Raw genomic sequence first — 25,334 nt, forward strand, 5'->3', positions numbered from 1 at the left:
TTTCCTGCTGGGTGGCTTTCATTGGCCAGGGGTCCTTTTTGCAAGAGCAGTTGCATCAGATTTGTGGTGAGACTAGCAAAAGACCTACCAGTATGACTTAGGACTTAATTTTTGGGGCAGGAGGTAGCTCTTCCTTAAGGTCTTCTGATTTAATCAAGGAATGATTAAATTTGGAGCAAAGTCTTAATTGACTGTGGGGGTTTTTTGCTTTGAAAGAGGGGTACAGAAGTCAGATCCTGGGGAGGAGGGGAAGGGATGATGTAAGGCCATGAGAACAGGACTGGGGCTGTTTCACTTGTATACTTATAAGGGAAAATGAGTTTGGAGCTGGCCTGTTGGCTCAGGCTGTTCTGAGAGGTCTTGTGTTTTTGGAAACACTGCAGTGGGTTGCGAAGGTATCTAACAAGTTAAAGGAGCCTCAGCAAGGACAAACTTCACCAGCTGAGTAAGAGAGATCTCTCACTTGTTTCTGTTTTACAGGACAGATGTGCTTGGTCTGGGAAGGGCACTTACCAAGAGCCTGTTTTAGTTTTTAACTACAAATCATCAAAACCAAGGTTTCATTCCCCAAATGACAAAACAATGTAGCCCAGTGAGGCATAAACACAGTGGTTGTGCTGCCTTGAGAGGGCTAGAGGCAGGAGCTGTGCACAGAGATGGTTATGGTGGTACCAGCCTGCCTTAGCACAAGACCCTACGGGCTCTATGTGCTGTACCAGCACGGCACTGGGAGCTCCACCATTGCACCAGGAGCTGCCTGATGGTGATCAGCAGTATGTATGTTACAGATTGGGAACCCTGACGGGATGTAAATGCCGTGCTGCTGCTTGTGTAGGGGAAGGGGAGTCTTTTTATTCCAGTCGCAAAATCATAGAATCCCAGACTGGTTTGGTTGGAAGGGACCTTAAAGCTCATCCAGTTCCAAACCCCTGCCACAGGCAGGGACACCTTCCACTAGACCAGGTTGCTCCAAACCCCATCCAACCTGGCCTCGAACACTGCCAGGGATGGAGCAGCCACAGCTTCTCTGGGCACCCTGTGCCAGGGCCTCAGCACCCTCGCAGGGAAGAATTTCTTCCTAATGTCTCATCTCAATCTCCCCTCTGTCAGGTTAAAGCCATTCCCCCTTGTCCTGTCCCTACAGGCCCTTGTCAAAAGCCCCTCTCCAGATTTCCTGTAGCCCCTTTAGGCACTGGAAGCTGCTCTAAATCGTCCTCGGAGCCTTCTCTTCCCCAGGCTGAACCAGCCCAGCTCTCTCAGCCTCTCTCCAGAGCAGAGCTGCTCCAGCCCTCGGAACATCTCCGTGGTCTCCTCTGGATTCGCCCCAGCAGCTCCACATCCCTTTTGTGTTGTTGCCTCCAGAGCTGGGCACAGGACTGCAGGGGGGGGTCTCATCAGAGCAGAGCACAGGGGGAGAATCCCTTCCCTCGACCTGCTTCTCATGCTCTGGGTATGCAGCCCAGGCTGCTTTCTGTGCTCCCAGACTCCACAGCCTGCTCCTCACATGCCCATGACCTGGAGCATCACCCCAACCATTTGCAGCACTGCAGTTTCCTTCAGAGAGGACTAGCAACAGCCTCCTCGTGCTAGAGCACATAGCTGTTGTCTTGGTGCCTGAACCCAGGGGAAACTCCCTGTTTTGGGAGGGATTTTTGATGCTTCCTTTTACAAGCTCCCTTTCCATCAGTCCTGCCCTTTCGATGGGACAGGGGCCTGGGGCAGAGAGTGGGAGAAATGGTGCCTTGTGGCTCATTGCCATGCTGCCACTGACCCTTGCATGGTGTACTGCTAATGCATGCCTGTTACTGCCAGCTCCATAGTGAGGTTAAAGGCTTCTCAGGGTGAGACATCCCCCTTTGCCCCCAGGGTTTTAGTGCAATACAAGGTTGTTATGAATAAGGAAATGAATGCTGTGGATCATTACAGCATTGTGGAGATGGAGTGGTTTTTACTGTCTTTGCTGCTTTCAGCACTGAATAAGTTTTGTCCTTTTTTTTCCTAGCATTAGCGCTATAAATAAGCTAGGCTGAAAGCTCAGGCTGGATGTCTGCATGAACCATCTGGAAAGGTGAATCCTCCTTCTTCTCTTAAGCCAAAATGCATTTGTGATTAACCTAAAACTTCCACCCCACCAAAATCCATCCCTCAGCTATGGGGGAGCCCATGAAATTTCAGCAGTCGTGTATCTGCTGGTACTGCTTTGGCTCTGGTCTGACACACCAGGGTGAATGGAGCCAACAGGCATCTGCTGAGTGAAAGACTGCATCAAAACCCAGCATGGGCCATCTCAAAAGTCGCTGTGGACTCCTGTCTGTGAATGAGACCCTGCATCAACTGAAACCAAAGATCAATACATCCACCTTGCTGACTTTCTAGCATTTGAGACCGTGACTGCTTGCTTACTTTATATGCCTTAGCTATTTGAACTCCCCCTCCCACCCTCCAAGCTACTGACTCATTTCCTCCTCTCTAACCTTCCTTTTTTAGCCTTTCACTCTGAAGTATTTGGTGGCTGGTTTGAGCCGCCTGCTCCAAGCCTTACTTAGGCAAACTCCTACATGACAGCCCTGCAAGCCTTGCTTTTCTGCCGTGGAAATTGGGTTTTGTCTCCCCAATACTTTACGTTCTGAGGGGCAGATTTAGCTACTGACTGTGCTCTGAGGCAAATTGCTGCTTTGCTGCTGGAAACTGAGGAGGCAGACAGCTGGGAAAGCAGCTGGTGAGCTGAGAATGTGGCTGCTCGTGCTAATGGTTGTTGTCACCCTGTCAGCCCCTGCTTCCCCCATCTGTCTGCACCCACCTCATGTCTTGTCATCCCCTTTTGCCCTGATCACACAGTTCAAGCAGGGATCACAGAATCCCAGAATCCCAGACAGGTGTGGGTTGGAAGGTACCTTAAAGCTCATCCCGTTCCAACCTCCTGCCATAAGCAGGGACACCTCCCATTGGACCAGGTTGCTGCAAGCCCTGTCCAACCTGGCCTTGAACACTGCCAGGGATGGGGCAGCCACAGCTTCTCTGGGCACCCTGTGCCAGGGCCTCAGCACCCTCGCAGGGAAGAATTTCTCCCTAATGTCTCATCTCAGTCTCCCCTCTGTCAGGTTAAAGCCATTCCCCCTTGTCCTGTCCCTACAAGCCCTTGTCAAAAGCCCCTCTCCAGATTTCTTGTTGGCCCCTTCAAGCACTGGAATCTGCTTGAAGGTCTCAGTGGAGCCTTCTCTTCCCCAGGCTGAACCAGCCCAGCTCTGTCAGCCTCTCTCCAGAGCAGAGCTGCTCCAGCCCTCAGAGCATCCCCATGGCCTCCTCTGAACTTGCCCCAGCATCTCCACATCCCTTTTATGTTGTTGCCCCTAGAGCTGGGCTCAGGACTGCAGGGGGGGGAGGGGTCTCATCAGAGCAGAGCAGAGGGGGAGAATCCCCTCCCTCCATCTGCTCCTCACGCCCTGGGGATGCAGCCCAGGGCACAGTTGGTTTCTGGGCTCAAGCACACACTGAAGCTTGGTCACGGGGAACTTCTTGTCACCCACTACCCCAAGTCCTTCTCCTCATGGCTGCCCCATTCAGCCTCCCCAAGCCTGTAGCTGTGCTTGTGCAGGACAACCACCCCACAACCACAGAGCACCCGGACAGCAGGATCAGGCTCTGGCTTCATGTCCCGCCTCATGCAGCAGAGGAACAGCCCGTGCCCCTTGTGCAAGGCCTGATGTGGTGGTGGCTCTGAGCATTGGTCCTGGATGATGGCTGCTGCTGTAACCACCCTGGCTCAGTGTGCCTGTGATGCAGTCCGTTTTTCTCAGGGCTTATGGAATATTGGCTCTGTGCTCTTGGCGTCGCAAGGCTCAGCAAAGATAATTTTAGACAGGAACAGAAAGTCTCTGTAAACCTTACAGTCATTGCTATGCCACTGGCAGAAGCAGAGCCATGAGAAGCCCATCGCTCTGCGTGGCTGAAACACTGCTTCGGAGATGCACAGGAGTACAAATTTGAAGGGAAATTTTGAGGGAGGAGGGAATCCTGACGGTGATTTCCAGACCCTGCTGTGATGCTCCATTCCTTGCTCCAGGAGGAAGCGGTGTGGCAGTGTGAAGGAACCACGCACCCAGAGTGTGGTCTGAGCCCCGGCCCTAGTCTGTGGGGTGAGGCTGAGCATGCTGCATTCCCATTACCTTAGTTCCCCATTTGTGAAGTGTTATCACTGTTACATCTTCCATAACACAATTTGGGAGTTAGTGGTGATCAGAGCTGGATGTTGCTTATAAACCCGTGCTATTTTTACAGTAATGAAAAGGCTGTCCTAAATTGCTAAGGATGGATGCCAGAACTTATATTCTTTTCATTTCACAGAATCACAGAATCCCAGACTGGTTTGGGTTGAAGGGACTTTAAAGCTCATCCAGTTCCAACCCCCTGCCACAGGCAGGGACACCTTCCACTAGACCAGGTTGCTCTAAGCTCTGTCCAGCCTGTCCTTGAACACTGCCAGGGATGGGGCAGCCACAGCTTCTCTGGGCACCCTGTGGTGCCTCAGCACCCTCACAGGGAAGAATTTCTTCCTAATGTCTCATCTCAATCTCCCCTCTGTCAGGTTAAAGCCATTCCCCCTTGTTCTGTCCCTAAATGCCTTTGTAACTGCACTGAGTCCTTGAACTCCTCTTAACCAGTGGGTAAAGCTTTGAGCAGCCTCTCTGACTGCACTACCTGAATGCTTTGCCTTTAGCTTTTGCTGTGAGACAAGGCTGTGTGTGCAACCCCTTTTATAGAGGGGGAGGGCTCAGCCAAGGAGGCTGCAGAACCCTCCCAGCCTTGGACAGGAAATCTGTGGTCTGCCTGATGAAGCCTTCGCTATCTCTGCAGGGTAACACCCTAACCTGAGGCCATCCCTTTGCTCTGCATGCAGGATGATAATGCTACTACATCTACATGTGGCATGGGTGCATGAGTTTATTAGGGAATAATCATTTGTAGGTTACATGGGCTTTGTTCCAGGTGTGGAGGTGGCTGCTGCTGAGATCCAGCTGCAATGCCATTCATATGTTTTTATTTCCTGACTAAATTAACCCCCTCTCCTCTCACACGGTGACCCAGACAGGAGGGTGCTGTAGCAGGTTGTTTTTTCCCCATAGGGTTTGTTCTTAGCTGCATCTGAATAATGAAGCAACTTTGCAGCAGTGTGCTGCTTCTGCACGACGGCTCTTTCTTCTGGCTTGGGAGGTGTTTGTGTCTGTTGGGGCTGTGACCACTTGCTGAACCTGTCTAGGTTTAGCCCTTGGGACTTTTACAAGGGCCTGTAGGGACAGGACAAGGGGGAATGGCTTTAACCTGACAGGGGAGACTGAGATGAGACATCAGGAAGAAATTCTTCACCATGAGGGGGGTGGGATGTTGGAATGGGCTGAGCAGAGAAGTTTTGGATACCCCATCCCTAGCAGTGTTCAAGGCCAAGTTGAATGGGGCTTGGAGCAACCTGGTCTAGTGGAAGGTGTCCCTGTGCATGTCAGGGCCTTGGAACTGGATGAGCTTTAAGGTCCTTTCCAACCCAAACCAGTCTGGGATTCTGTGAATGGGGGAAGCTTGGCTCTTGTTACTGGGGTGGTTAAAATTGGGAGTTCACTATAAGGAGGGCTTCTGAAGGTACAATTAAGACAGGATGTGAATTAGCCCTACCACATGTATCACCATGCATGCAAGGTGCTGTACAGGCATAGACTGGAAAATCCCCACCCCAATCTGCTTACTGCCTAACCGTGAGATAAGGAATGCATGGAGTAATGAAAGAGGAAGTGATGAGACCATGTTAGTCAGCATGACGGGTGCTCAGTGCCTGATAGCTTGGAAGGATTTACTGGAGGGTACTGAAAGCTGCTTCAAAACGGTCCAAAGGGAACGAAGCAGCACTGAGTGGGGTGTGCTGGTGTACAGGGGGGTGATCTGAGGATTTAGGGTGGTTACTGGAGGCCAGAGTTGCATGGCAGATATGGAGAGGTTAAGCACTCATTTCCAAAGCACAGCCCTGGCTGCTGTGGCACTGGTGGGAAGCCACAGTGACACTGAAATCCAGGAAATAGACTGTTCAACCAGAATGACGGGTTAGAAGCTGACATTGCTTTATTGCAGTACTGGGAGCATGGGGGATCGCTCTGCCACTCACGCACACTGAGAAGAGGCAGTTTACAGCTTGTATACCTTTATTATAGACATATTCATCACAATTCCCTGCAATGCTCACCCAGTTTCCTCATTGCCTATGTAATCTGGGAAGATAAGGCCATGGTGCAGGCACTGTGGGTTTGAGGAGTGGTCTCTGGGAGTCATGGTGGTCATTTGGGCAGAAATACCCCCACTGGTTTTATACTTCTATGGAAGTCCATTAGGTAAGGACACTGAATGTGTGTTTAGTCTTGCCAGTTACCTACATGTTCTTGTTTGGGCTAATTCATGACCCTGAGAGGCTTCTCTAGCAGTTTTCTTTCACAGCCATTTACTATTTCTCAGGCCTTATCAACAGGAGGAAGGCCTACATTGGTTTGAGAGAAGACATCTGGTCCTCTTGTTGCATGACTTCCTTATCATGAGAATCCCTGTAGCCTCTATACACAGTGTAATGCTAGTTTAAGAATCCCTGTAGCCCTGTCTAAGTCTCTGTGTACTGTGAAATACTAGTTTAATTCGGTATCAGCAGCACTGCCAGTGCCTGTGGAACGTAACTGGGAGGGCAGCAGGACAAATCTCCTGCCCACAGTCTGGGACTGGATGGGTCCAAGAGCTCCAGTGGCACTGTGGGTGAGGTGCTAGGGAGAGCAAACACATCAGGTTGCCCTCACTTACTTTTTTTGCTGTTTGATATATCAGGTTGTCTAAAAAAAGGATGTAGAGGAGCAGAGGGGGAAAATCCCCTCCCTTGACCTGCTGGTCACGCTCCTGGGGATGCAGCCCAGGACACGGTTGATCTGTGGGCTCAAGCACACACTGAAGATGGGTCACAGGGGTTTGCCCCTGACCCAGGGGCAGGACCTTGCACTTGGCTTTGTGAACCATTATATTCACATGGTCCCATCTCCCCAGCCTGTTCAGGTCCCTCTGGATCCCATTCCTTCCCTCCAGCGTGCTGAGCGCACCACAGAGCTCGGTGTCATCAGCACACTGCTGAGGGTGCTCGATCCCACTGTCCATGTCATCACAAAGACGTTAAACAGATGCTCAGCTCTCCTGGTTCCCAAGTCTCTCTGTTCCAGGTTCAAAGTCAGCCTCAGCCCGGTTCCGGGTGGAGGTGGCCCTGCAGCCATGAGGTGTCCTTCTGGGAGGCCAGGCAAAGCAAGGCTGTTCCCCTCTCCCTGCATCCCTACAGTTTCGACCGCATCAATCACAGGTTGGAGATCAGAAGGCTGCAGGGCTGTTGTCTCCTGCCAGGCCAGCTGCCTCCTGATGACTGAAGGCAGGGCCCCATCTGGTGGCATGAAGGGAATTTGTCGAAGAAAAAACGTAGTTTCTAACTGTTTTTTCTTTTTTCCTTTCTTCCTCTCCTTTATAGTTCTTGTTTCTTCCCAGTTCCTGTGGCCAGGAGGTTCTGAACCATGCAGCCCTGCACTAAAAAGCATCTTGTCTAGTGTTTAGGTCTGTCTGCTATCAGTGCTCTAGGAGAGGGCATCACAGGGCTGGTTTTCTGTTATGCTTTTGTGTCTTCCATGTTTAGTGATGGACTTGGCAGTGCTGGGGAATGGTTGAACTTTATGATCTTGAAGGTCTTTTCCAACCTGGTCGACTCTACGATTCTATGCGAACAAGGGAAAACCGTGGGGCCACTGAAGTCCATCTCTGCAAATCCACACATTGCCACCAGAGAGCTCCCACCCTTCACACCAGTCCCAGGGTGAGGGAATAGTGGCCAGCACGACAGAAGTCTATGAGTCTCCACCACATCCGAACTCCTGTAGTAAGGGCTGGACTCTGGTGCTTGCTCTGCCTTTTAAAAGAAATATTATTCTTTTTAGTGCTTGGATGAGTTTTATCCCTTCACTGGGGCTGGCTAATGAGAGAAAACAGTGAGCAGCTTGAAACCTGGTGGCAGCAACGAAGATTGCCTCCGGTGGTTTTGGGCAGTCCTGCTGATGGAATAGCAGGGCTTGAGAGGGTCTGCCTGAAGCACACCCTCGCTGCTAGATCTCCTACAGAAGAACATGGGGCTTCTGCTTGCATCAGTTGCCTGTGCTTCTAGGACGGGTGTTGGCACATGCAGTAGGTTTAGTTTTGCACTAATCTGAGTTTGCAATGAATGACATCACTTGTTTAATTACTGGGTTGAAGCATTAACTCCCCAGACAATGTAACTCAGGCCTTTCTATCTATTCTCCTCCCTTCCAGTGACTGGCTCCTTTCCCTGCTCTTACCTGGCACTTTCACAAACACATATTCCATCCTCCCACACTTCTGCTTTGCTGAGGAGACAAGTGTAACACACTTGAAGGAAAAGATGGGTAACTGGCTTAGTTCATTGAATATGTGAAACTGATAACTGAAGAGTTAGTACTGGGTGAGCAGTCTGAACATTACAGTGAGCTTGGAAAAATGACTGCACTCCCTCTTCTGGGGGCTGATGTGATGTCCTGCCTTCCTTCTGCACCTCTCCTCCCTGCCTACCTCAGGCTGAGAGCCTGAGGAAGTGCTGGCTCACCTGAAGCCTCAGAGATGTCAGCCAAGGAGCACTTCTTCCCTTTGTGGCCACCTTGTGGTATCTTGGTAGAGATGAATCTGCAAACCAATAGTCTCAGCTCATGGCTCCAGCGGAGGTTGAAGGGCCGGTTCTTACAACTGCTCCCAATTTGCTTAATGGCCCCATTTCCCTATCTCCTATGGAGACAGACTGGGAGAGCTGGGCTTGTGCAGCCTGGAGAAGAGAAGGCTTTTGGGAGAACTCAGAGCAGCTTCCAGTGCCTAAAGGGACTGACAAGAAATCTGGAGAGAGGCTTTTGACAAGGGCCTGTAGGGACAGGACAAGGGGGAATGGCTTTAACCTGACAGAGGGGAGATTGAGATGAGACATTAGGAAGAAATTCTTCCCTGTGAGGGTGCTGAGGTGATGGCACAGGGTGCCCAGAGAAGCTGTGGCTGCCCCATCCCTGGCAGTGTTCAGGGCCAGGCTGGACACAGGGACTTGGAGCAACCTGGTCTAGTGGGAGGTGTCCCTGTGTGTGGCAGGGGATTGGAACTGGATGAGCTTTAAGGACCCTTCCAACCCAAACCTGTCTGTGGTTCTGTGATTCTAAGTACAGCTTGGTCATGAGTGTCCCTGTTTGCAAGAAGAAACTGCAGCAGCTCGAGGTAGTTTGCAAGGGGCCATCAGGGATCGGTTCTTGGGAGTGCTGGGTTAGGCAGAATTGCGAAGGCAAGTCAGAAGCTCTGCTTGGTCTCTGACATAGGCAGTGAGCTCTGTCTTGCTGAGAAGCAAACCAGCAGATCTGAACAGATACGAGATCTCATCCACAAAACACGCTCCCTCCTGGTGAGCTCCCTGCTCTGGTTGCAGAGCCTGATTCTCGAGCCAGCATGCAGGGATTTTCAATGGGGTGTGAATTACTGCTGGTGCCATATGAAGTGTCCTGTCTTCCTTCTGAGCAGTGTAAAGGATGTTTAGCATGGATGAGAATTGGCTCCAGTGCTGCAGCAGCTGTGAAATGAGTTTCTTTTTCAGCTGAAATAGGTCTAGCATTTTGACTGAAGCCTTTTTGCTACCCAGATTTTCACTAGAAACTCGTATCCAAGGATTGTACACCTTCAGTGATTATCAGAACAGCCTCTTAGCCTGAAGAAATCCTGCTTTTGCAACAGAGATGCAACACAGCAACCAAATCCCTGGATGGAGATACTTCCATGGTGAGTTTGGAGGCATACATATTGGAAGATCAGCCTATCTGAGCGTGCATTTGTGTGTCAATATCCATAGGCTAGAAGGAGCTAGGGCTCTTCTAGAGTGGCAGAAATTGCTTCATCATTTACTTACATTTTCATGAGGCTCAGATATTTCACGTATTTGACAGAAAAAACACAGCACAGGCCTCTTCTGAGCTGTTGATGGAACCATGAAGGGGCTCCATGTCTACTTGTGATTTTCCACTTCCTTGAGTTTAGTTTGAGATATGAACCTAAACTCTGGCACTCACAGGCTCCATGGGATTTGTGATAGGCTTGGGAACGCTGTTTCTCCAGAAAACAATGTCTTGATCCCATCCAAGCACAGATGTTGTTTGTTTGGCTGTGGCAGGTGCAGTATTGACATTTGCTTGTTGAGCCATCCAAGTCACACTTTAATGGAAATTCCTTAAAGGAGTTACAAATAGCTCATTTCAGTTTATACTGGTTCAGCCAACACTGCGGTGAACTCTTTGGAAGAGGGACTGAAGGATACAAATGAGAGTTATGTGCGGAGGGGAAATGGACAGCATCTTCTTTATGGCATACTGCAGTGGTCACCAAGCCTTATGGTTTTATCAGGAGCCTCAGGGTGATTGCATGCATACATCCATACATATATGTATATTGTTTTCGTTAAAATCCTAGCTGCTGGAAGGAAGATATTGCACAAGAATCTCCATTTTCTCATTATAAAAAAAGGAGTAAGTTTCTAACCCTTGTGTTGCTTAGAATAAACCCCTGAAAACATGAGCCGAATGTTCCAGAGAGGATGTTGAAATCAAACCCAAACACAATGGAAAACTTGGTTCATAGCTTTAAAATCCAGACGGCAAATAAACAGCCTTAGACTGGCTTTGGAATTCTGCAGTGTAGAAATCTATCAATATCTGACTTTTGGGACTTGACTGCTGGCATGAGGGCACATGGGTTTTGTAATCAGAGTTTAGTCTCCTTTCGGTTAGGCAATAGTGATTTTTGTAAAAAGTATTTTTGTAAAATGAACTATTTTTAGACTCTTTCTCTGGTGAGAACACTTCTTTTTCAAATCTTTCTTTAGCATTCCTTGAGTCTCATTTTGTCTCTTGTTTTGCAGCTAATTTTGTTTTGTTCCAAGTTGAGATTCTCATGCTGAAGCTCTTCTGATTGATTCTTCTTTCCCTCTTCAGCTTAGTGTTTCTGCCTGGAAATTTCCATTTGCTTAGGTTTTGATGTTGACCTCAGATGGTGTTTTCTTCCTTTCCTCATTTTGGCTTCTTCATTCTGCTCTTTGCTTTCCAGCTTGGTTTTGAGCTGGTGCTGGAAAATTCCACCTTGGGTGGGGGGAGATGTTGTACCTGGATATTGCCTTTTACTGTCTGAACGTGGGGTGTTTCCGAGTGGCTCAGTGCAGCCACTCCAGGTCACATTTGAGCTCATCTTCTCGTGACTGGGAAGCTGTTGGCTTGTTTTGTTTTTCCAGAGGAGATGAGTGAACTTTCAGTGGAAGGCATGCATGGTGCAGGAATTCATGGAGAGGGATTTCAGTTCTGCAAAGCAGAACTGGCCCTGAGGGTCTGTAGTGGCAAACTTTGTGGCCATACTGCTGGTGAAGCCATTGGGTTGTGTGAGAGAAATTGGAGGATTAGATATTAGGAAGAAATTCTTACGTACAAATTGAAAGCCAAGGGCCTATCCCTGAATTAAGCAATGCATACAACAGGCTGCCAGAAGGAAGGGGCAGCTTTACTCCCATATTAAACCAAAAAAGAGAGGTGCCTCCAGGGTTTAGCTGTTATAGGCTTATGAGACCTTAACTCAGGTTAGTCAGGACAAGACCCTGGGTAACCTGAACAAGTTGGATCTACTTTGAACAAGGACCTGGACTTGATCACCTCCAGAAATCTCTTCCAACCTGTATTATAGAATGATAGAATGATCCAACCTGGCCTTGAACACTGCCAGGGATGGGGCAGCCACAGCTTCTCTGGGCACCCTGTGCCAGGGCCTCAGCACCCTCACAGGGAAGAATTTCTTCCTAATGTCTCATCTCAATCTCCCCTCTGTCAGGTTAAAGCCATTCCCCCTTGTCCTGTCCCTACAGGCCCTTGTCAAAAGCCCCTCTCCAGGTTTTTTGCAAGTTTCTTGAATTTCTTTCTTGGAGGTTTTTTGAATTTATTACAGATGTGCTCTGTGATAGCACTATATAGCAGGGGACTTACTAGAGCAGGAAATCTGGAACAGAACCAGTTCACCTGGTAACAGACCCTGCATCTTGCTGGGAGAGGCTGCATCAGTCCCTAAGGCAGGCTGAGCTGTCCCAGCTCGAACAAATACAAGCAAATGGCATGGCTGGGAAGAGAGAGAAGTTAGGAGAGGCTTTCCTTTGAGCCACACATGAGGCCCTCGCAGCATGGACTCACTTATGTGTGTTTGCCCCCTTTAGTAAGTGGTGTGTACACACCTTTTGGAAGAAGCTTTTGGTGGCATAGAGTGATTAGGAACACTTGAGTAGGCAGAGAGAGATATAGAAAGTTAGAGGTGGCATGGCCAGGTCTATGAAGATATGGTGGCACTGCTGGTCTCCAGGGCAAGTGTTTACCCACTCCTCAAAGCACTGATTGCTGAGCTGCTACTTAAAATTCCTATGTGAGGACTTTGCAGAAAGCATGACCTTAGAATGAGGCTGTTGGGGCCTCGGCATGGAGCAGGATGCAGTAGCCAAATGAGTGAAAAATCCCTATTTGACTTTTGTCTACAGGCTTTCCCAGCCTCTCCTCAAACTCCAAAGTTGTTGTGTTGGAGTTTGACCATCGGAGCCCAAATCTGTTGAGCTCTGACAGATCAGAGAGAAGTGGTTTCTGACAGATCTGTACTGATTTCTCCTTCCTTCTCCTTGTCCAGCCAGTATGTTGCTGGCTGCCTGTGATGTTTCTCAGCAGTGTTTCTGCTGGGTTTGGTTTGGGAGCACCTTGCTGGGATACTCTTATCTGAGAAACGTCTCCTGTGGGGTATTATTTGTTCACTGCAAGGTGTTTGGTTTTCCCTTTTCTGTTAAAACTAGGTTTGCTGTGAAGAGCATGCAGAAAACCTGTATCTTGGCCATGTTCTGTAAGATTTGCTTGGATTTGCCTGGTCCTGTAAATATTCTTGCCAGTAAACTTGATAGTATCAACAGAGAGTGCAATGGTGTCCCTGCCCATGGCAGAGGGCTGGAACTAGATGATCTTTAAGGTCCCTTTCAACCCAGACCATTCTAGGATTCTATATGAATGGGAATAGACACATGGGGAGAGAGACAAGAGAACTGCTTCCAGCCTAGAAACAGCAGCTTCTGAAACAAATGTTACTCATTTATCAAGACTGTCTTGTGCCGAAGAGGAAGAAAATGCAGGAGGGTGGAATTCAGCAGCTGGGCTTCAGGTCTCAGCTCTGCTAACAGTTGCCTGAGAGCTCTGGGTAAATCATTTCACTTCATTCTTCCCATACTCTCCATTTGCTTATAGTGGGAGGTCCCTAAGCCAAGGATTGTCTCACAAAGTTGAGAGCTAGCCACCACCCTCATCCTATGGGCCATGTCCCCAATGCCCATATGGCTTGGGACTCCTTTCTGATCCTGAGACCAAACTGTTGGTTTATTTCTGCTTGATTTCTGCTTAATTTCTTTCCTTTCCAGAATCTCTAATCTCAACTGAGTGACTCCCAGAGTGGCAGGACACAGGCACCACTTGAATCCAACAGCATGGCTTCACAACAGAGGATGACTTGTGGTGGGGACTTGCTGGGCTGTTGTTCTCTTAAGCATGGGTGAGAGGGTTCTGCAGAAAGCAGCTTTCATGTGGGTCAGGGTCAGAGAGGACTGCGGAGGCACTCACTCTGTCTCCAGTGGGATCACCCTGCTCGCCACAGGCTTCAACTCATCTCACCGCAGCAGTGAGTCACACGTTGTGACTGAGGCAGGCAAGGACAACAGCAAGGGATCAGAGCTGGAGGCATCTCCAGACCCTGCACTCAGGAGGGGAGCAGCACAGGGCAGCTTGGGGGTCCCTCACGATTCCTTTTCCTCAGCCTCCTTGGTTCTGCCTCGGTTCTGTGGATTCCCTGCAGACCTCAGCTTCTGCCCCATGTAAAGGGCTGTGCTTCCCCTGCTCCTCTCAGTGAAAACCCTCTGAGCTCACTCTTCCCCATACCTTCTGCTAGGGGATGTCCAGATGACACTGTCTTAGGGACAGCCTCTTGGCTTAAGTCGCTTGTCACCCACATCATTCCACCTCCCCTTGACATGATGTTCCCTCATCTATGTTGGTATGGGACCCCTCCTTAGAAGGGTTCCAATGCTGCTCAGGATGAAGCAGGTGGGGTTTCTAAGCAGCCTAAATTGTCTCTTAATGGACTTGTGGAAGCAGATGTTAGAACTTTCAGCGGTTTAGGCAGCTGAGGTAATGTGTAGCATCTTTTCTGCTATAATCTGTATCATGGTGAGAGGTCTGCAACCTTCTTTTTCTTTCCTAAAGCAGCCTATGAACTAGCATTTGTAATAGGAAAGGTGAGATTGGTTTTGTTTCTCTTCTGATTATGGAAACTACAGCTCTAGCAGATACCTCCACTGGGTAGTGGGGAGGGGATGCCCTGGTTTGAGGATGGACCTAAGTTAGACTCATCCCTTTATAGTTTGTGTAAGCAAAGGTGTGGATTACATCCAGAACTGAGACTGGTGGGGTGACCTTGAAATGTTGGACCCTGTTACAGCCAAAATCCTTTGTAGTGGGGGGAAGAGAGCCTTCATTCCTCACATTATTAAAGGGGACATTGTTAATTCCACGTGGACATTGTTAATTATGTTTGAGGGTGGATTACTGTGTGGCATGCAACAAGTGATTAATGTTAATCAATCATAAGTACAAGGAATATGCCTTTTTCTTTATTAACAGTGACCTCCTGGAGATACTTTCCCTGTATGGTTGAAAGGAAATATGCTGAGGGGGGAAAGAAAGAAGTAATAATGCAATTAAATGAGAGGTATTAAGGCATGTTTTCAGTCTCCCTCTCCTGATTCTGGGCCTTGATTCAAATCGCATTCAATATATTCAGCTACTCTGTGTGTTCTTGTGCAATACACTTGCTAGAACTGGCCTTGCGAGTCATCACGTGTACTAGGAGTTCAGTGAACAGCCACACTGACAGCTCCCCATGTTCACAGTTTACCTCTCCAGGAAAGATCTGAGCTACAGGAAAGATGCAGAAAGATCATACAGGACAGGTCTTCACCCAGTGCAAGCTGATTCAGCCCAGTGAACTCCAAATGACTTGTAGTATTGTGGCTCCTTGCTTGTACCTGCAGATGCTGTACCAGCATAGGATAAGGAAGCGGCTCTTACCACTCAGAGCTTCAAATGATTGCCTAAAATGAGCAGTGAGATCTAGGCAGAGGAACACAGTGGCAAGTAGCAGATAGGCAGGGCTTTAATCCACTACCTTCCTGTTCACTGCTTTGGTTTTGTTTTTCTCAACAATTCTCTCTTGGAATTTGAAGGAGAAAGAAAAGGTGCCTTTGGGAGTAGTTTAGATGAATGCTTTTGGGGGAGAATTAAATTTTAACTTGGGAAGCTAGAAATGGGTTCAGGAGACATGTCCTCATCTTTGAAAGTTAGGGATAGCTGAGGAGTAAGTCCTGCATCTGCTGTTTGCTTCAAGAAGGCATCACAGCACCTGACCAAGTGACATTATTTGGTTGCCTATGTTGTGTTTTCAAGCCCAACATTGAAGTGCTCTGCACCTCCGCTACAGAGCCAGGCTGAGAAAGCTGGGCTTGTTCAGCTTGGAGAAGAGAAGGCTTTGGGGAGAACTTAAAGCAGCTTCCAGTGCCTAAAGGGACTGACAAGAAATCTGGAGAGAGGCTTTTGACAAGGGCCTGTAGGGACAGGACAAGGGGGAATGGCTTTAACCTGACAGAGGGGAGATTGAGATGAGACACTGGGGAGAAATTCTTCCCTGTGAGGGTGCTGAGGCACTGGCACAGGGTGCCCAGAGAAGCTGTGGCTGCCCCATCCCTGGCAGTGTTCAAGGCCAGGTTGGATGGGGCTTGCAGCAACCTGGTCCAATGGGAGGTGTCCCTGCCTGAGGCTGGGGTTGGAACTGGATGAGCTCTAAGGTCCCTTCCAACCCAAACCAGTCTGGGATTCTGTGATGACTGCAAACCCTCCAGGGCTCTTGCTTTGTACAGACTCAGCACAGTGGGCCTTCTAGGTAGGTAATGAATGCAGTTTGATGCTGAGGTGGCCATGGCATTCTTGTCATGAACACCTCAAGGCATGCTTAGCTGCTGTCTGCTTTCCTAGTGAAGTGCAGCCATGGTGAATAAGGCCTTTTTGTTGCTGTGTGATTTCCTACTAGGTAAAAAACTATTCAGCTGAAGTCCTGAGATTTAACAGCCAAGTACCTAAGTGCCTGCTGGAATACTTTGACCTGGCACAACATGATTCAGAATAACTGGAAAGAAAACACCAAGTGTCAGTGTGGTTAGTTAATTCCACATCCAGCTGTCTGACTTCTCTTTATTCTGTCCCCGCTGGTTTTGGAGGTCCCCAGCATTTGAAAAGAAGAAGGACTGAATACATCAGGTCAGTGCATTCTCCGAATGAGGCTTCCTGTCCCATCAGGAAGAAGCTGTTCAAATATCTGAGTGGCAATTTAGCTTTTAAAACCAGTGATCTCTCAAGAATATAGGCTCATGCATAATTTGTATTCCCCTTGCTGCTCTCAGTTATTCAGGTAGTTATTTGTATATTGGTTAGCTGTCTCTGTGTGTGTTTGTAAGCGTACGGTTTTATCAGTTCATTCTTAGTCTAGCAGGAAACATCTTTTGCCTAATAAGTATCTCAGAGTCCTACATGTTGCTGCTGGGCTGGTGCAGTGATGGATCATCACAGCCTTGCTGACCTTTGTGGATTTGGTTTCCTCTCAGAAATCTCAGAATAATTTGAATAAATCATAGAATCCCAGACTGGTTTGGGTTGGAAGGGACCTTAAAGTTCATCCAGTTCCAAGGCCCTGACATGCACAGGGACACCTTCCACTAGAGCAGGTTGCTCCGAGCCCCTGTGTCCAACCTGGCCTTGAACACTGCCAGGGATGGGGCAGCCACAGCTTCTCTGGGCACCCTGTGCCAGGGCCTCAGCACCCTCACAGGGAAGAATTTCTTCCTAATGTCTCATCTCAATCTCCCCTCTGTCAGATTAAAACCATTCCCCCCTTGTTCTGTACCTACAGGCCCTTGTCAAAAAGGGAAATGTTAAACTGCATTTGGTTCTGGAGGATTTTTTTTCAGAGGAAAACTGGGAAATCCAACCCTGATTTATGATTATTATATTTTAAAAATGAATAAAAAATCAGATTAAAAATGCATTTAGAGTGTATTGGGTTTGAGATATTTCAAAGGTAATCTGCTAGCTTTAGAGAGCACCATTACTCATTTGTCAGCATCTGAGGTTTGCTATCTCGTTGCTTAGGGACAGCAAAAGCTGTTGTCCTCTGGCAAGCCCTGGTTTCCATCCCAAGTGCTGTGCAGAGATTAGAGTTTGGCAAGCTGGCTTTCCAGCCCTGCAGGAACCAGCGCAGGGCTGTGCTAGATGTCTTTATCTCTAGACAAGTACAGATAGCAGGCCTGGAGTGGAGGTATGTAGATAACATGCAAGGAACTGCAAGAAAGGCTGTTTTTCTGGGTAGTGCAGCCAAACCCTGAAACTCTGTGCCCAGAGAATAGCTTTGGGTACAAGTTATGCATTGCCAAAGCTGAGAGCAGGTGACAAAATCTGCCACACTTAAATATATTATTTTCCAAAAGAGCAAGTGCCCCCCGTGTTTCATACCAGGAAAGCAAACTGGGGAACATGGCCCATAGCAGCGCTACCTGTTGATGTACGCCATCATACTTTCACCTGCCACTGCTGTTGTCCATGCCTTCATGATCTTGATTCTACAAATCTTACCATTGAATTAAACTGGGGTTTTTACCTCTCAGTCCCACTGATACGAAGCTGTCCGTGGGACTGTCTAACTGGAAAATGGTCTGACTATATCAGAGGGTTCTCTGTGCCTGTACAGATGGCAAGAGGCTTTGGGTGGAGGCTAAAGGCCATTTATTTGAAGGATTTTCTGCAAATACGGCCATATCCTAATAGCTAGACTTGTAAAAGCAAAGCTTTAATGTTTGAGAAATACATTTTTTTAATGAAAATGTTACCTAATTTATTACTGAATGCTTGTGAAAGACTTAATACCCATAAACACAGCAGCATGCCAGAGACAATGGAGGGGATCCTGCAGTGGGTCTCTGCACGTTTCCTTGCAAAGCTATGCAAAAGCTCCTTAATCCTGATCTTAATTATTTCAGTGGAAGCCTTTTGCTGACCAAAGAATTGCGGCTGCGTCAAGTCTGTGCACTGAAGTTTGTGAGGAGGCCAAAACAAGCAGCCAGGGTAGAAAGGGAGCCCACCAACAGCATAACATCGTGGCTGAGCTCTTAAGATTTTAAATGGAAGGACTGATCCATGCAGCTGCAGGAGCCAGGCACTTGATCTTCAATATATTGCAGTGAAATTAAAGCTTCCTTGTCTCTGCCCTGCTGCCATGTTCATGGAAGTCTAATTATTATTAACGCAGAGAAGCTGTGGCTGCCCCATCCCTGGCAGTGTTCAAGGCCAGGCTGGATGGAGCTTGGAGCAACCTGGTCTAGTGGAAGGTGTCCTTGCCTGTGCCAGAGGGTTGGAACTGGACAAGCTTTAAGGTCCCTTCAACCCAAATCATTCTATGACTCTATGATTTGTTTAATTAATGATAATAGATGCAATAATCATCTATATGTGTAACAATATATACTGTTCTGTAAGACCTTTTGGAATGGGCTGGTCCTGTTGCTGAAGATGCATGTGTAGAGCAGTATGTGGACAGCAGACTGGGTGAATTTGGAGGCTTTTTTACAGTATTCCTGAGCTCTTAAGGGAAAAGTCTCAGTGACCAAATATATTTGTCTGGTATGGGTGACTGCCTGGTTTTGTTTGAAAGCTACCTTGACTTCCTAAGGATTTCTCTCTTGCAATTGTTAAACATAATAAACATCCCTGCCCCTTCCCAATGCCCCAAATCCAATAAGAACAATGTAGAAAAGAGCTTAAGTCCTTTCTAATGAGCAGCAGCCAGCAATCATGCTGACAAGTCAGCCCCTTGAGAACAGGCTGTTCTCTGCACTGAGATATTTCATACACCAGATTTTTGCTTCCCTATCTCTAAAAAAAGCCCTAACCAGGCAGAATTTGGTGCTCTGAGATGCTGAGCAGGCAGAAACCGTAACCACTTCAAGATCTAACACAGAGGCTGTATGTCTGTGGGGATGTGAATGCATCCACTCTATGCACCACTGGTTTGCCTTCCCACAAGAAATCAACGCCATTATTTGACGGCACAACAGCTGTCTCTTCAAAAAGGAAAACCCTCAGACCCAGTTGTGACTGTTGTGTCTGTCTGGCAGTGCCATGCAACCCAAAGCAGTCTGGCATCTGGCTGCCAGCTGGCTTGGCTTTGCTGGGAGCATCGCAGAGGAGCTTGCTTCAATCAACACAAACTTGAGGTTCTGGATAGCGCTTGTATTATGGGTTCTTGCAAGCATTAGGGATGTATCGTCTTGCTTCCTAAAAAGGGCCTTCATCAAAAGGTGAGGCCCTGGCACACGGTGCCCAGAGAAGCTGTGGCTGCCCCATCCCTGGCAGTGTTCAAGGGCAGGGTGGACACAGGGGCTTGGAGCAACCTGCTCTAGTGGGAGGTGTCCCTGCCCATGGCAGGGGGTTGAAACTGGATGAGCTTTAAGGTCCCTTCCAACACACTGTGATTCTATGATTCTAATTGTACCCATTTGTATGACAAATACGTGTATGTATAGCTAAGGGGTGATAACATGTTTAGTGAACACCTGAATTCATGCTATGCCCTTGGACTTAGTAGTGCCCTTGGACTTAGTGATGAAGTTAGAGCTATGAGCTGTTGAAAAGGCAGGACAAGAGGGACGTGATTTATAGAGAGGAAGAAGGTGGTGTGGCTAGTGAACTACCTTCTCCTGGGGAGCTTGGAGGAATTCTGCACATATACCATGCTACCGTAGAGGAAACGCTTTCCCCTCTGGGCTTCCACAACCTGTGAAAGTCCAGAGGAGGAGCTCTAGTCTTTGCAGGCTTCACTGCACTTTGCTTCTCTGCAGTATGCAGATCATGGTCCGCACTTGAAGAAATTCTCCTTTTACTGCCTGGCTTTTCTTCTCTTCCATTAAACAAACTTCTGTTGAAACATCCGCCCATTTCCCTCCAACTTCAGAGCTTGCGGCTGGAAGAGACAGGAATGAACAGTACCCCAGCACAGCTCACAAACATACACTTCATTCTAGGCTTATTTTTAGCCATTTGAAGTCACTGGTATTCTTCAGAAGCTAAACTTAAATACACGCTTTGTGCTTCTGATTGGATTGGAGGCCGAGGGCAGAACTCATTTTCTTGTCAGCTCTGAACCAAACAATTGCTGGGGTATCAAAAAAGCATCTAGTAAGAACTAATGAACACAAACCTTAAGCAGCAAAGCTATTTTGCCTGCAGGCTGAGGCGAACAAATACATAAGGAAAGCAATACAGAAGAGAAGGGAATGGCTGAATTATTCTTAGTAACTACAGGCTAATGCAGCAGTCAAAGGCAACAGATTGCATATAATCTCTGGTGATAATTTTGAACACATGCTATTGCTGTGACAGCATTTCTATTTCTCAGAGTGAAAAAGGCTGCTTGGTTTTATTTTGCTAACACTCCAAGTGAGCCAGTACTTCACTTAAATCAGCATTCACTATCAATACCATAGCTTCACTGCTTCCAATGTGCAATCTGACCCTAACTGATTGCTTGCCGTTATCTGAAATGCAGCTTTCCTGCTAGCAATTACTTTATTTACTGCTTGGTAAACCAGTAATGCCTTCCCTTGTGGGCACAAAGGCAGATTAACATCAGTAATTACTAGAGCAGATGTTTGTATGTGAATACCCATTCTTAGAGGCAAATTATCTTCTGCATTGGTGTAAGGGAAAGGGACTCAATGCTGTCATCCCACAAGCGATGTGAGCAGCATGGGACTCAGCAGAGACCCGCGTAGCTCCCCCCACCTCCTCTCACAAGAAGTGCTCTCTGCAGGGTGATAATCATTGACCTTATTGAGATCAGTCCTAAGGGTTGCTTGGCATTTAATTCCTAGAAGTGACTGCCAATGACTGAACAGGGCTCAGTGCCACTTGCACTTGCTTCCTGTTGGGTTTTGTTTTTTGCTTTCTGTTCCCAGGAAATCTAGGGCTGTGCTTTCAAGAGAGCTCAACACCTAGACTGAGGGCCTGTGTTTCCTAATAGCTCTGCTCCCACTGAATTGCCTGAAAGGGACACTCAGCACTAAGCGCTAAGCTTATTTAAAGTAGACACTCATTAACTCCTTCCAGGCTACTGTGAAGAGCAAAGGAAGCATGGCTGTGTCTCAGAGGGACTGGAGGCAGGGTCTTTATTAATCCAGTTGTGCTGCCAGGACTGAAATATGTTTAGAGGAACCCTTTAGTGCTTTTGAAGTCTCTGCTGGCACATTATGTTTCTCAGCTGAAGAATCATGGAATCCCAGACTGGTTTGGGTTGGAAGGGACCTTAAAGCTCATCCAGTTCCAGCCCCCTGCCACACACAGGGACACCTTCCACTAGACCAGGTTGCTCCAAGCCCCTGTGTCCAAGCTGGCCTTGAACACTGCCAGGGATGGGGCAGCCACAGCTTCTCTGGGCACCCTGTGCCAGGGCCTCAGCACCCTCACAGGGAAGAATTTCTTCCTAATGCCTCATCTCAATCTCCCCTCTGTCAGGTTAAAGCCATTCCCCCTTGTCCTGTCCCTACAAGCCCTTGTCAAAAGCCCCTCTTCTACCGCATGTGAAGGTGTGTGAACATGCAGAAGAATGGTCCTGGTTCCCCGGGGAGTTTTAAATCAGCTGCCTAGGTTTCAGGTGTCCCCCACACTTTTGAAGCTGAGAGTAATATGTCGCCCTGATCTTCCTTATGCAGACAAGTCATGGCATTTCCCCGCCTGAAATGAAATGCTTCTGCATGCCAGGAGTGGGCAGAGGGGGCCATGAGAATCTGAGTGTCGCTACTTCTCCCACTGTTACTGAATATAATCTTGTATGGGGTGAGTTTGTTTCCATAAGCAGAGAGCACTCTTCAACAGCACTGAGATGGCTTTGCCTTTGCTATTGAATCACTCTGAGCCCTGCCTCATAAACTGCTGACTCTCTTGCTCAAGAGGCTTTCAGCTTTTGAAAGCTCCTTTTACGCAACACCTCCCTTCTATCACCTTGTGCTAGTTACGCAGCGCAGTGGGAGGAGAAGGGGGAGCCATGCCAGCACCCCACCCTTCACCGCTATAGATTCACTTAGGGGGATACAAAGCACTGATCCCAGCATGGATTTGGCCTGCAGAGAAATTGAAACCAGATGTTTAGTGTTCAATCATGCTTTTCCCATTGTCCCTGCCTCTATCCCAGTAATTACTGTCTCTTGAGGGTCATTTAGACTTCAGCTCTGTGGAGAAACTGGTGTTCTTGATTAAAGGACTATCTGCTTTTCCAAACATCCTTGTCTAACTGTACGTTGAATGACATGTCACAGTATTCCAGAGCTGTTCTGTTAGCTACCAAGTAGAAACATCTATAATTGTTCCTTTGTTAAAAGAGAGATGAGGGGTGTCAACAGCAAGGGCAAGGAACACAGCAGCTACCTGAAGAAAGAAGTATGCCTGGTAACATGAAAAGCTCACCAGGCCTGAGTGAAACTGGAACATAGACAAAAAGGAAGATGAAAATGTTGGGTTTTGCACAAATGCTGTTGAACCAGCCGTGTAATAAGGCATTAAAACTGTATTTTTCTGGTTATTGCGATAGCACATAGTGTTATAGACTTCTGGGGTGTTATCGTGAGTCTCCTGCTGCTTGGTAATTACCTCAAATTCCCTTGGGTCATTTGACTGTTTGAAAATGCACCTCTGACAGAGGCAAATGGCTGCACCCTTCAGAAGCAAAAGGCAGAATTTAGTTTTATTTCATGAACCCTGGCAGAAATGAAATCCTGGCACCAAGGGAACTTGAGGGTGTGAGGCCTCAGTCAGCTCTGCTTTCTGCTGTTGTATGTGTTCCGCTGAGGCAGGTGCTGCTGACCAAGGAAGAGGACAACACGACACCGCAGCTCCTTTCAGACATTTAGAAAAGCTTTCAGCCAGGTCTCCAGCTACGTCTCTTGTGTCTTGTGGGAAGGAGCAGGAATGCAGAAGGACCAAGGGAGAGAACAGGAAATTTGTATATTGATGCTTGAGCACCATCAGTGCTCAGGACCTCTAGTGCCTGGCTAGGTCACTGGGAAGAAAGGGGCAAGCTGACCTCTAAGCTGCAGATCCAGTGTGTTTCTTTGCTTGGGTTGACTGGTACCTGGGGAGGAAACTCTAAGTGGGGATCATCAGTGACCACTTGAGGGAATAACCGTGACATCACCAGGACTACCAAGAGCTGACTTCCTGCCTGCCCTTGTGAGTGTAAGCCCCACTGGACACTTTAACACCAATGAAGTGACCCAAGGAGAGCTAAGACTCTGCTTGCTTGTTTGCCCGCAAGGCCAAAGCTCCCTGGATCCCAAAGGCACTGGTTTTCCCTCTCACAGTGCTCCCCTTGTGTCCTCATGGGAGGCACAGGTCCCTGCCAGTGCTGCATGGGGCTAGGTAGCATCCCCAGCAGCTGGGAGCTGGGCACTGCTCGATGGAGGCTGGAGCTGGCAGGGACAGCACAGGGCAGTGAGAAGAGACCTGGCAGATGCTTTAGAGGTGCAGTGGCTGATTTAAGCCAGAGCCAGCTGTTCATGTAGGCACAGCCTTTGCCTCTAAAGGCACTAGGTGAACTCTAACCATGAGTTTTAAACTGATCCCATCTGGATCCAAAGGCAAGTAGGGAAAAGATAAATGGAGACAGGCTCCTGCAGCCACCAGCAGCTCTGGCTCATGTCCCAGTTCCCTCTCTGGTACTTTTGGTGGTGCTTATTACTTTCCTCTAGCTGTAAAAACTACCCCAACACCGTGTCGTTGCTGAATTAAGTCAGACAACTTGTTGCCAATCCCGCAGGGATTTTTCCAGTGGTATAAGTCTGATGCTGGATATTCTAGCTCGCAGGCATCCTTTCCAGCCGGCACACAAGCCCTTGCCTTTTCATCATAAGGCATGCTGCTGATATTCAGGCACAAAATGTCTCCCTTTCTCATGCTGACAACTCCACAAGGCCTTAAATCTTCCTGGAGCTATCTCCCTCATGCTATGTTAGGTCCTGTCTTTCCAAACTTAGCATTCCTGACAGGATGGGGGAGATGGGCTTGTGGTTACGAGAGGAGACTGGAGGTTAAGCAATCTGTCCGGGAAGCCACCCCTGCTGCAGATGCCCCTCTGTCATTCAGTGGAGCCAATAGCATAGATGAGGTAATGAGGATGCTGTGGAGGCAGAGATGGGAAATGACACATGGTGTTTTGTGCTGGGAGCCACATTTGTAGCTTAAAATGCTCTGTGGTTTTTGTTTTCCCTCCGCTGTAGAGGGAAATAAGTGCTGGAATAACCCATGAGGAGGCAGAGCCTGGAAAATGTCTCCAACTTCCTGGATCTGTGTGGAAAATATCTTCCTCCTTCTGAACCCCTGTGAAGAGCTGTGGGCAGCAGTGTGCAATAGTGCCAGTGCAATGTCCTCCTGTCCCCTCCCCAGTGGACAGGGTACACGGGTGTTTTTCCACAAGCAAGATGGCTTTAGGGCGTGGGCCTTGCCCAGCAGAGAGAGGTTTCTGGGGTTGCTGAAACCCTTCCTCCTCCTCACTGCTTTCCTTTCCAAAGAGAAAGCCCAGCCTAACACCCAACAAGAGGGACATGGAGCCTTGGGAGTGAGTCCAGAGGAGGCCAAGGGGATGCTCCAAGGGCTGGAGCAGCTCTGCTCTGGAGCCAGGCTGAGAGAGCTGGGCTGGGTCAGCCTGGAGAAGAGAAGGCTCCTGAAGGGGAGAGCTTAGAGCAGCTCCAGTGCCTAAAGGGGCTACAAGAAATCTGGAGAGGGGCTTTTGACAAGGGCCTGTAGGGACAGAACAAGGGGGAATGGCTTTAACCTGACAGAGGGGAGATTGAGGTGAGACATTAGGAAGAAATTCTTCCCTGTGAGGGTGCTGAGGCCCTGGCACAGGGTGCCCAGAGAAGCTGTGGCTGCCCCATCCCTGGCAGTGTTCAAGGCCAGGCTGGACACAGGGGCTTGGAGCAACCTGCTCTAGTGGAAGGTGGCAGGGGTTGGAACTGGGTGAGCTTTAAGATCCCTTCCAACCCAAACCAGTCT

The 25,334-nt window shown here is 48.4% G+C and overlaps 1 protein-coding gene across 1 annotated transcript in view; it reads right to left on the minus strand.

Moving 5' to 3' along the window:
- MGME1 (mitochondrial genome maintenance exonuclease 1) overlaps positions 1 to 25,334 on the minus strand; it is a 208,852-nt gene that overhangs the window by 105,218 nt on the left and 78,300 nt on the right. The gene's annotated exons all lie outside the window — the stretch shown is intronic.

The sequence above is a fragment of the Pezoporus occidentalis genome, unplaced genomic scaffold (assembly GCF_034315485.1).
Source record: "Pezoporus occidentalis ecotype Australia unplaced genomic scaffold, CSIRO_AGI_Poc_V1 ctg93, whole genome shotgun sequence".
NCBI lineage: Eukaryota > Metazoa > Chordata > Aves > Psittaciformes > Psittacidae > Pezoporus > Pezoporus occidentalis.